Source organism: Artibeus jamaicensis, unplaced genomic scaffold (assembly GCF_021234435.1).
Source record: "Artibeus jamaicensis isolate MK-2021 breed Jamaican fruit bat unplaced genomic scaffold, CSHL_Jam_final contig_482, whole genome shotgun sequence".
In the NCBI taxonomy this organism is placed as follows: Eukaryota; Metazoa; Chordata; class Mammalia; order Chiroptera; family Phyllostomidae; genus Artibeus; species Artibeus jamaicensis.
Genome location: NW_026521857.1, coordinates 4,020,661 through 4,030,820, shown reverse-complemented (window position 1 = coordinate 4,030,820; position 10,160 = coordinate 4,020,661). Strand labels below are relative to the sequence as shown.

Below are 10,160 nucleotides of genomic sequence, written 5' to 3'. Positions count from 1 at the left end.
AGAAGTAGGGGAAAGGAGATGGAGAAGGGAAAGATACATGTATGCTCCTCAGAGGGAGAGCACATGCTTGGTACTTTGCCTTCAGGCTTTTATTTCTCTCTTGCAGGCAGGAATCTTAGGGGTGGTCTCAGGGGAGGATTTCAGCAGAATATTCATCAGTTCTCCAGGTGCTCCCTTTAAGGGTTGCGGTTTCCACTGATTGGTCAGTGCTTAGTCATTGCAACTGGTCCTGGCATTGCCCGCCTGGTTATGCTGCTTTTCTGAGTCTAGAGCTGAAATACAACTAAGGCCTAGGTGTTACCTCTAGAGAGGTGATCTTCTGTATCTGGCTGTTAAATTGCTATGCCAATTTAGTTTGTTCAGGTCTCTGTCTCAGTTTCCCTATTCTACTTGTTCTGGCTTTCTAGCGTGTCTCACACCTTCCCCCAGAAAACCCTCATGTCTCTGAACAACCACATTTTACTCTCTTAAATTTTCTCTCCCTTCTCAGCATTTGTTTAGTGGACTAGTTACAAGACATCTTTCAAGGCTTAGCTTTGTTTTTCTCTGGGACACTTTTTTGTTCCTCTATCCTGCCCTTTTCTTCTCTTCACCTCACTATTCCCCCGACTACCTCTGATGTACACACATCTCAAAAGTGGGTTTTATGCCTGTATTAGTCAGGGTCCCAACAGGAAACAGATGGCACCCTCTGATCAGTTTAAATTTGAAGAGGATTTATTTATATGGGACCACTTACGAAATGGTGGGTGGATGTAAGTGGAACCACAGGAACTGATGTAGAAACTGGGCCAGTAGCAACCACAGAGCTGACACCACTCCTGGGTCAGAAGGGAGGAGGTGAGGGAGACAATAGGTCAGTTCAGGATGAGAATGACTTTTAATTCAGTTATCCTACCAGTGAGGATATTTGTTTAATACTCTGACCTCACGTCCTCTCTCCCTCTGATCCCCTGAAGTGGTCCTTAAGGATGGAAGCCAACAAGCAGCCCAGGAGCCTTGTCGCCATTGTCCGTGTAGACCACCTTCCCAGGGAAGAGCAAAAGGTAGCATAGAGGAGGAAAGACTTTTCAAATTCTGTGGCTGGACCTGAGAATTATGCTGACAACAGTCTGATTAATAGGAGAAAAGCGTGCAAATTTTATTGGATGTTAGTATTTGAACATGATACAGGAGCTTTCATAGAAAAGAAATGAAGACCAAAAGAAGTATATAGACTTGAGAACTTAAATACCATTTCCAAAAAGAACAATAAATTGAGAATACGAGACAATACAAGGCAAAAAGGATCTGGGCTGGGGTGGTGAATGATAGGAAAGTAACCGGGAAATATATGGGTAAAACAAATGGAAGAAAAGGGATATTTTAGTAGGCTTCTTTGTACAAATTCATTTTGGTGTAATCTCGCCATTGTGGGTGTTGAGTGTTCACCTCTTTCTTGCACAGAGAGGACACCCTTCTCACGGGAAATTTGCGTCCTACTTTTAAGGAAGAAAGGGGAGAAAGGGAAGCCCTCCTTACAGCTACTACTCTTCCTCAAGTGCTTTCAGCCGAAAACAATTGCTAGGCCAGAGTGACATATTTTAAGGTGCCATGTTCTGATCCTCTTCAGTGAAGAAGCATCGGGAGGGATCATCAGGAGGGACACAGTGCTTTTCTTGTGTGCCTCACAGCCTCTCATGCCCACCTCTGGATCCCACGCCTCCTTCTGAACTCACTGTGTAACTGCTTGACTCTAGTGAGTCTGTGGGCTGCTTGAAGAGAGTTGTGGCTTTCATCTTTCCCCCAGTGCCTACTGCAGAACTGGCACATGATACACATTCAATAAGAATTCTCTGAAATGAAGTAACCAAATTTTGAATATGTACAGTGCCTGAAGTGTTTGAGACCTAAGGGATAATTTAGTCCACTCTTCTTATTACAAAGATTAAGAAAAATAAACAGAAAATAATAAAATAAAAGTAATTTGACAAAAAAAAACAAAAAAGAAAAGGAAAGAAAGAAGAGAAAGCCCATAGGTAAATGGACTTGTCCAAGGGTTGCAAGTAATAAGTAGTAAATTCAGGACCAAATCCTAGTTCTTCTGATTTCCAGTCTTCCTCTCCTACTTAATTTTAAATGCAATCTCAGGTTATTTATTGAAAAGGAGACTTCATGTGAGTTTCCAATAAAACCAAAAGTCTAATATTTTGACAAGAAAAACACAGTGAGATAAGTTGATCTGACTGCTTTGAGCCCTTTGCCAAAAGGTATCACTGAGTTTCCTGGATAATCAACACTTTTAAACCTAGCAAAATGCCAGCAGCTGAAGTCATAAAATGAAACAGTACTCTAGAATAATGTGTTTACACAAACCACCTCTGGGGAGTGGGATGTAAGGGTGGTTTTGCTTTAGTATCCTATTAGCACATTATCTTTAGTTTCCACAGCCTTTCTTGGTTCCAAACCTACAAGTGGTGATGGTGGGTGGGAGGGGAATTGGATAAGATGTTCCTTAGTTGGGAAGCAAAGCTGTTAGTGCCTCTTCACTTGATGATTCCGTGATTGGCTGTTGCTGCTGCTTCTACTGCGGCTGATGTTTTCTTCCTGGGAAAAGCAGCCATTGCTTTGTAAGTGATCACATGCCAGGAGCAAAAGATAGGAGCATTATGATACTGGATTAGAATTTATTTATCTGCCCTCAGGAAACTGCATGCTCTTTGAAAGCAGAGGTCATGTATTTTGTCTAGGTAACCCCAGGCCTTAACCAAGTATCTGAAGCATAGTAGGTGTCCAATGAAAGAAGAAAATGTTGGGTGGACTTAAGGACATAGATCCTAACACCTGACATTCTTCTTAGTACCTCTATGTCTCCTCACATCTCTAACAGAGGTGATTTTATCACAGTCATGTGGCTGATGTCATGAACCAGGAAAATCAAATGCTTGAAACTCTGTGTGATGTGAGCTATAAAGGTTGAGCACAGCTTACTTTCCCAGAAGCCATTGGATAGTTGTATAATTTTGGACAAGTTAAACCACCTATATGAACCTCAGTGGTAGAATGAGGTGTTTAGAAATGATGGTTTGTGCAATGTCTTTTTTCTCACTGAAGTTTTCTTAAATTTTTCTGCTGTCAGATGCTTCAGTTTTCTTCTTTGGCAGGGTACAATCCAGTCTATAAAGCTTCCACTAAAAAGGATAAAGGATGAACCATGGATTTATGATCATAACCAGTTTCATGACTGTCAAAAGAAAAACAACACTGATTATCTTTTTGCTTTCTCAGAGGACAGGCAATGTTTGAGAATCATCTTCCCTCTAACATTTTCAAAAAAGAAAAAGTGGATGAGCCATCACATTCTGTGCATAACTTTTCTACTTATAGACAGAATTTTTAATGCATTTTTTTTCTGGAGGTGTAAGGGCCAATTCCCATAGCAAGAGTGTGGAAGTCAGGGGAGTGTGGGAAAATGCAAGTGTGACTGTGGGATTACACTTAATTCATTAAAATGTGCACTTTATAAAAACCATTTTGCCAAAAATGAGCTTTGTGGGAAGGAGAAGGCAGCAGGGATATGGATGTGGGAGGGTAAGGAGAGGAGTAAGAAGAGCCCAGAGAGAAGGAAATGGTATTGGTTGCTAAATGTTGAATCCCACATAAGAATGTGTCATGAGCCAATTCAAGGAAATTAAAATGCAAATTGAGGGAGTGCAAATCTATTAGGCACAGATATTATGTATTGGTATTATTATTGTTTCATTTTTATACTAATTGTGAATATTCTCCAATGACTTAAGAAAGCTTGGGGAAACTTCTTTAGAGTTATCCTCCCTTCTCATTTTTTATCTTTTCTTGAATGAAATGACAGTAATATAATAACATTTTACTTTGTTTCTTTCTGCCAATACTATAGATTATTTCAGAAATCAACTATATTAGTTAGGGAAATCATAGCTGCTATAACAAATAAACCCAAACACTGTGACTTAATACAACAGAAACTTGTTTCTCATTCCAGAACTGTCCAATGCAGGTGTTCCTGGTGGGCACACAACTTTCCTTGATGAGATAACTCAAGCATTGGGGCACTTCACATCTCACAGCTTTGCTTTCTCATAGGAACTTGCTATCTAAATATAGAAAGAGAAAATGAGAGTGCAGAACCTATACCTTCTTCTTAATTGCTTTGGCTCAGAGTGACAAATACTAATTTTATACGTATTCTATTGGCCCAACCCAGATGCAAGCTGGTGCTGGAAATAGAGCCTCTGATGGAATAGCTCTTGCCAGCAGCAGCATTTTCTTGGTAAGGATGAGCATGAATTTTGATAAGCAACCATTGCTGCTTTACCTGCTTGTCTTCATCACTGTTAGACTTTAGGAAAAATGGCAGTACTTCCTTGTCTGTGGAGTGTAAATTTTGCTCTAAAGGTCTTTAAAAAAACCTTAATACACCTCTTCTGTGAAACCCATGAGGGAAGTTCCCACATAGGCACTGCCAGCATCATCACACATGTCTCTAGGCGAAATTTCCCCCATCCTTCTCCTTCTCTGTTTGGAATTTACTTCTTTTCAGGTACCAATGCTCTGCCCCTGTGGATTCTTCTTGCACTTATTATGCCGCTTGTTCTTATCTCAGGGGTCTCCTTTCTCAGAGATATTTCTTGAAAAGCTTTGTCTCTATCAAAGGCATTCCACACATTCCCAAACCAGTGGGATGATGACTTTAAGATATCTCTTGACATTCAGAGTCACAAATCATACCCAGAACATCCCTGACTGCATCTACAGTCACCAGCAATCAAAGGATTTTCCTTCTTCTTACATAAGTCAGAGAATCTTAGTCAACTCACTTTTTAGAGGTATAGACACTGAGGTCCAGAGGGGTTAGTAGAAACTTACCTGAAGTCTCACAGCTGGTTTGTGAAGAGTGAGGCTTAGGATTCATGAGTCCTGTTGAGGCAGAGTAGAAAGAAGTTAGGGAAAGCTCCCAACAGTGAGGAAGTAGGAGTAAACATCACAGGCTGATAAGCCACTAGATCTCTCACCATAGCCTCTACCTCCATGCAGGATCAAAGGGAAACAGTTTATTGCAGTAAACTCCTGTGATGGTCACAAAAATCAACAGGAGCTATCTAAAACCAAGATGAATGAAAAATTTACCAGAGAACAACATCAAAGCTCATTATGCCATCAGTATAATGAAAACTGACACCACAAGTAGAAGAGGAACCAGAGAGGCGGTGAGGTGATGAGCAAATGCCATGACACTTATGGAACAGACCATGTTAGGGACAAAGCCCCATCCCAATCAGAAGGCACAGACTAAATTTGGCATCTCGAAGCTCAAAACCTGGGAACATGTATAATCCCAGGAACTGACTGACCACATATGCCACTAACTCTTGAGTTTGCCTGCATCCACTAGGACATGTACTTTTGCTTCTTTCACAGTGGTGTCCTGTGAGCCCTGCATCCAGGGTTGGCAGTAGGCAGGGCGGCCAAGCCCAGGCTAGATCCCTGATCCTATCTCCAGGAACCCAAGCCCTGGCCTCTTTTTCTCTACCTGAATAAAACTTACTTTCACTCTCATTCAGATTTACTCTTTATTCTTTCATGCATGAGTAAAAGGCCTGGAGGTCTGGTGACACTGAGACCCCACTAGTGTTCTTTTCTTGTTATCATTCAGTCTTAAGAACACGTGGGTATGTGAGCCAATACTAGCAGACATTCAAAACCCATGGAAGAGATACTTAAGTAAGTGCATTTATACACAGCCCTGACCAGGTACCTCAGCTGATTGGAGCATCATCCTATAGCAGAAAGCTTGCAGGTTTGATCCTGGTCAGGGTACATACCTAGGTTAAGGCTTCAGTCCCCAGTCTGGGCACGTAGAGGGAGGCAACCAATGGGTGTTTCTTTCTCATATTGATGTTTCTCTTTTCCTCTCCCCCTTTCTTTCTCTCTATAAAAACAATAAAAAATGTCTTTGAGTATCAAAAAATAACAAAACTAATTTTAAAAATACATTTATATATATACTATGTGTGATGTTTTTGGTCATCTTTACATCCCCCTTTCCCATTTGAATCTTTTTTATTTCTAGGAACTAGTAATATTATTTTAGCTTCCCACAGATTTTCATTAGGGTGTGGTATTTGGTTGTTCCTTTAAAAAAAACTAGTGCTGACATAAATTTATCAGTATCAAAAAAACTAGAAATAAATTTATCAAATATATGCAAGGCGTCAAAGTCAGAAAACCTAAATATTATTGAAATTAAAGAAGGCATACATATTTAAAAAAATACATCACATTCATGAATGGGAAGGTTTATCTCTGTAAATAAGTAAAATCTCTCCAAATCGATTTATAGAGTAAGCCAGTCCAAGTCCCAGGAAGTTGTTTTGAGAAAATCGTCAAATTGATTGTAAAATTTATATGAAAATGCAAAGTTTCAGGAATAATAGAGACAATCTGGAAGAAAGATAAAGTGAGAGGATACCACGGCTTGCTATAAAAGTGCACCAACTTAATTAAACAGAGTGGCATTGATCATGGCTAGAAAAATGGACCAATGTGTGAAAATAGAAAATTCAGAAACAGATCTATTCATATACATATATTTGATATATGACACTTCAGAGCCCTGGGGAAGGGACAGTATTTTCAATACTTTTCACTGACTTAATTGAATACGCATATAGAAAAAAACTAATCTTAGTCTGTACCACATACCACACAGAAATGCCAATAGCAAATGTGAAAGGCAAAATAATAAAGTTTCTAGAAGAGGGTTTGGCCATTTTTTTTTCTGTGAAGAGCCTGATAGTAAACATTTTGAGCTTTGCAGGCCATACTGTCTGCCATTACAAAGCAAAAACAATCATAGAAAATATGTGTGAAAGTGAGAATGACTGTGTTCTAATAAAACTTTATTTATAAAAACAGGATTGGACCACAATCTATAGTTTGCCAACCCCTGGCCTAGCAGACAACATTGGAAAATATATTTATGATCTTGTGTTAAGAAAAAGAACATTCTTAAAAAGGCACAAAAAGTACTAATCATAAAAAAAAACACTGTATTCCTTTAAATATGAGAACTTTTGTTCATCAAAAGATACCACTAAAAGTGTCTAGAGAAAAATCTACTGAGTGCAAGAAACTATTTATAACACATATGACTCATATCTAGAATATATAAGAACTAAAAATTAATAAAAAATATAAATAACCAGATGACATACTTAGACACTTCACAAAAGAAGGTAGCCAGACCCACAATAAACATTTTAGAACGTACTCAATCTTATCAGTCATCAGGGAAATGAAAATTAAAACCACAATGAGATACTACCACATACCTCCCAGAATGATCATAACTTAAAAGACTGACAATACCAGATGTCAGCAAGGATTTTCAGCATTCACACTGCTGGTTATAGAGTGTAAATTGGCACACTTATTTTGGAAAACTCTAAGACGAATGTGTGAAAATTTCCTGTCTCAGCTACTTCACTCCTAGGTTATGCCTCAACAGAAATGTGCCAAAAAACATGGGCAAGAATGTTCATGGCAGAATTATTCATTATAGCCTTAAACTGTAAATAACCTAAATATTCAATGGATGGATAAATACATTATGACATATTTAGATAATGAAATAATATATAGCAATGAAAATAAATGAACTCTTATTGCAAACAAATACATGGAAAAGTTTCAAATATAATGTTAAGCAGAAGTAGCTAAATCTGAAAGCATATATAATGTTTAATTCAATTTATATGTGGCTCAAACACAAATAAAACTAACCTATGGTGTTAGGAGTCAGGATAGTGTTTATTTTTGGAGTAAAGAAAGGGGTGGATAATTGAAGGAAAAAGAACCAGCAGGTTATTTTTGAAGTTCTAATAATGTTCCCTTCTTTGACCTGGTTGGAACTTACATAGATATTTTCATTTGTGAAGGTCATTGTGCTATACACCTTAATGTGTATGCTTTTCTGTGTGTGTGCAATACTTTATTCAAAGGTTTTAAAAATCTACTGGGGGCAGAAATCCAACAACAACCAACTATTTCTCTTCCAACTATGTGTCTCAGCCTCAAAAGTAGAGCAAGACACAGTAGCTGTACAGATGCTTAAGTAAGATGGAAAAGAAGATGGACCACCAAATGTGACTTGGAAATACCCACACAGCAAAGACCAAGATGCCTCCAATGTATTAAATTTAAAAAGTTATCTGGTCTTGTAACTACTACACAGAAAATAAAAACGTTTCTAGATACATCTGAGGGATTCATTCAGAATTATCAGGTCAGTTAAACGAGGTCATGAAGTCAGAACTGCCACACAACTCTATCTTTCTAGGAAGTGTCCCACATTAGCGTCCTTCTTTCCTGCCACGGTTTCCTATCCATGGTTACATGTTATAGAAAGTGGTTTTACTTACTGCACAAGTGGTTCTCTATACCAGGTAACTTAGACTTAGTTTTCCCTAGAGACAGGATAGATTGGATGTATTTGGGGCTCTATTTTTTTTGTATTTTATTATTACATTTTTAATCCTCACCCAAGCATATGTTGTATTGATTTAGAGAGAGAGAAACATTGATCGGTTGCCTCTCTTAAGTGCCCTGACCAGGACCAAATCTATAACCCAGGTAAGTGCCTTGACCCAGGGTCAAACCAGCAACCTTTTGGTGTTGAAACAATGCTCTGACCAACTAAGTCACCTGACCACGGCTCTGTCGTATGTTAATATGCGGTAGCTGAGAACTCTATTCCCAAGTCCTGGAACTTTAACCTTCATAAGATAAAGGGAATTTTTATCCCCAGAGTAGAAGAATAATTATGCCATCTCCTCTTATTTTTCTCTTCTAATCCTTGAAATCTTAGAAGATCTCTGCATGAAACCTCCTAAGTTCATTTCCTCTGGGTATTCCACAGCATGGAGAATCATATTAGTGTTGAGAACTTTGACAGAGAAACAATTGCTATTCTGTCAGTGTCCACTGGAAGCCAGCCTGAGTGCCCTGTGTTCATAAGCTTTGGGGGCTGAGAGAATGCCAACAGGATGACAAGCAGGAGAAGCGTCAGACAAGACACACCCCCTTCAGTGTAACTTCATGAAGAGCACGGGCTGCGGGATCAGAGAGATCTGAGCTCAAATACAAGGTCCAACAATCACTAGATGCTTGACTCATAGAAAAAATATTTAATTTCTCTTAGATTCAGTTTCTTCAATTATAAAATAAGCAAAATAGTGTTTATTTTATAAAAATTCTGTATGTAAAACATAAGACAATCTATATAACCTTTTAAGTACAATGACTAATAACGATAGTACTTAAATAGCATTTACTATGTATGTGCTATATACATGTTAACTCATTTCCTTGTAAAAAAGTCTTATGAGACGAGTTTTGTTAATATTGCCAATTTATAAATGGGGAGGCATACACGGAAAGGTTAACCAACGCGCTTCAAAATGGCAGAGTGAGGGAGGCTGACCCAGGCAGTCTGGCCACTGAGTCCAGGTCCTTATCCACAACACCAAACTGCTTTCTTGCCCCCAAAGTGGAGGCAATAAATCATGGGTTGCATCGTTCTCACAAATCTTAGGGCAGATCTAAGTTATACATTTAGAAAGAGAGAAATAAATGAGATCTTTATTTCATTTCCCTTCCTTTAGCAGCTTCTCCTCTATCCTGTTGTGGCCTCTGCAGTGAAAAGTTATGGAGAGTAGGACTGCTTCAGTTAGCTCCCACTTCATTCATAACCACTTAATACATGCCAAGCGCTGAGCCAGGTAATAGGGAAACAAAGGGTAACTAGCTGCTTCCCCACTCACCCACTCTCCCCAGATCACATGGAAGTTCTGTAGCATAAAGACTGAAGAATCAGCTTTCGACTGTCACTGGATCACTGCTCAGACGGCCCTCTGCTTCCTCAGTCAGCTTTCAGAGAGGCTTATGTAAATCCAGAAGCAAACCCCGCCCTGAGTTATGCCAAGAGAGCCTTTTCCAGCCTGGATTTGCTTTCCTGGTTTGCTACTGAAACAGCAAGCACATTGTTCCTAATTCCTGGACACACTTGCCAGGAGCTGCTCCTGACCTTCCAGAAATTGCTTTGCGTTTGTATAGCAGGCTTTAATTTTAACTCCATTCCTCTT

At 39.1% G+C, this 10,160-nt stretch overlaps 1 long non-coding RNA gene across 1 annotated transcript; it reads right to left on the bottom strand.

Moving 5' to 3' along the window:
- Positions 1-1,056: 1,056 nt before the first annotated feature.
- LOC128627880 (uncharacterized) lies at positions 1,057-9,928 on the bottom strand. Its single transcript, XR_008392175.1, has 4 exons — positions 9,840-9,928; positions 5,841-5,947; positions 4,885-4,935; positions 1,057-3,223 (listed from the first exon to the last, which is right to left on the bottom strand). It is a non-coding gene; the product is annotated as an uncharacterized LOC128627880 (long non-coding RNA).
- Positions 9,929-10,160: the final 232 nt, after the last annotated feature.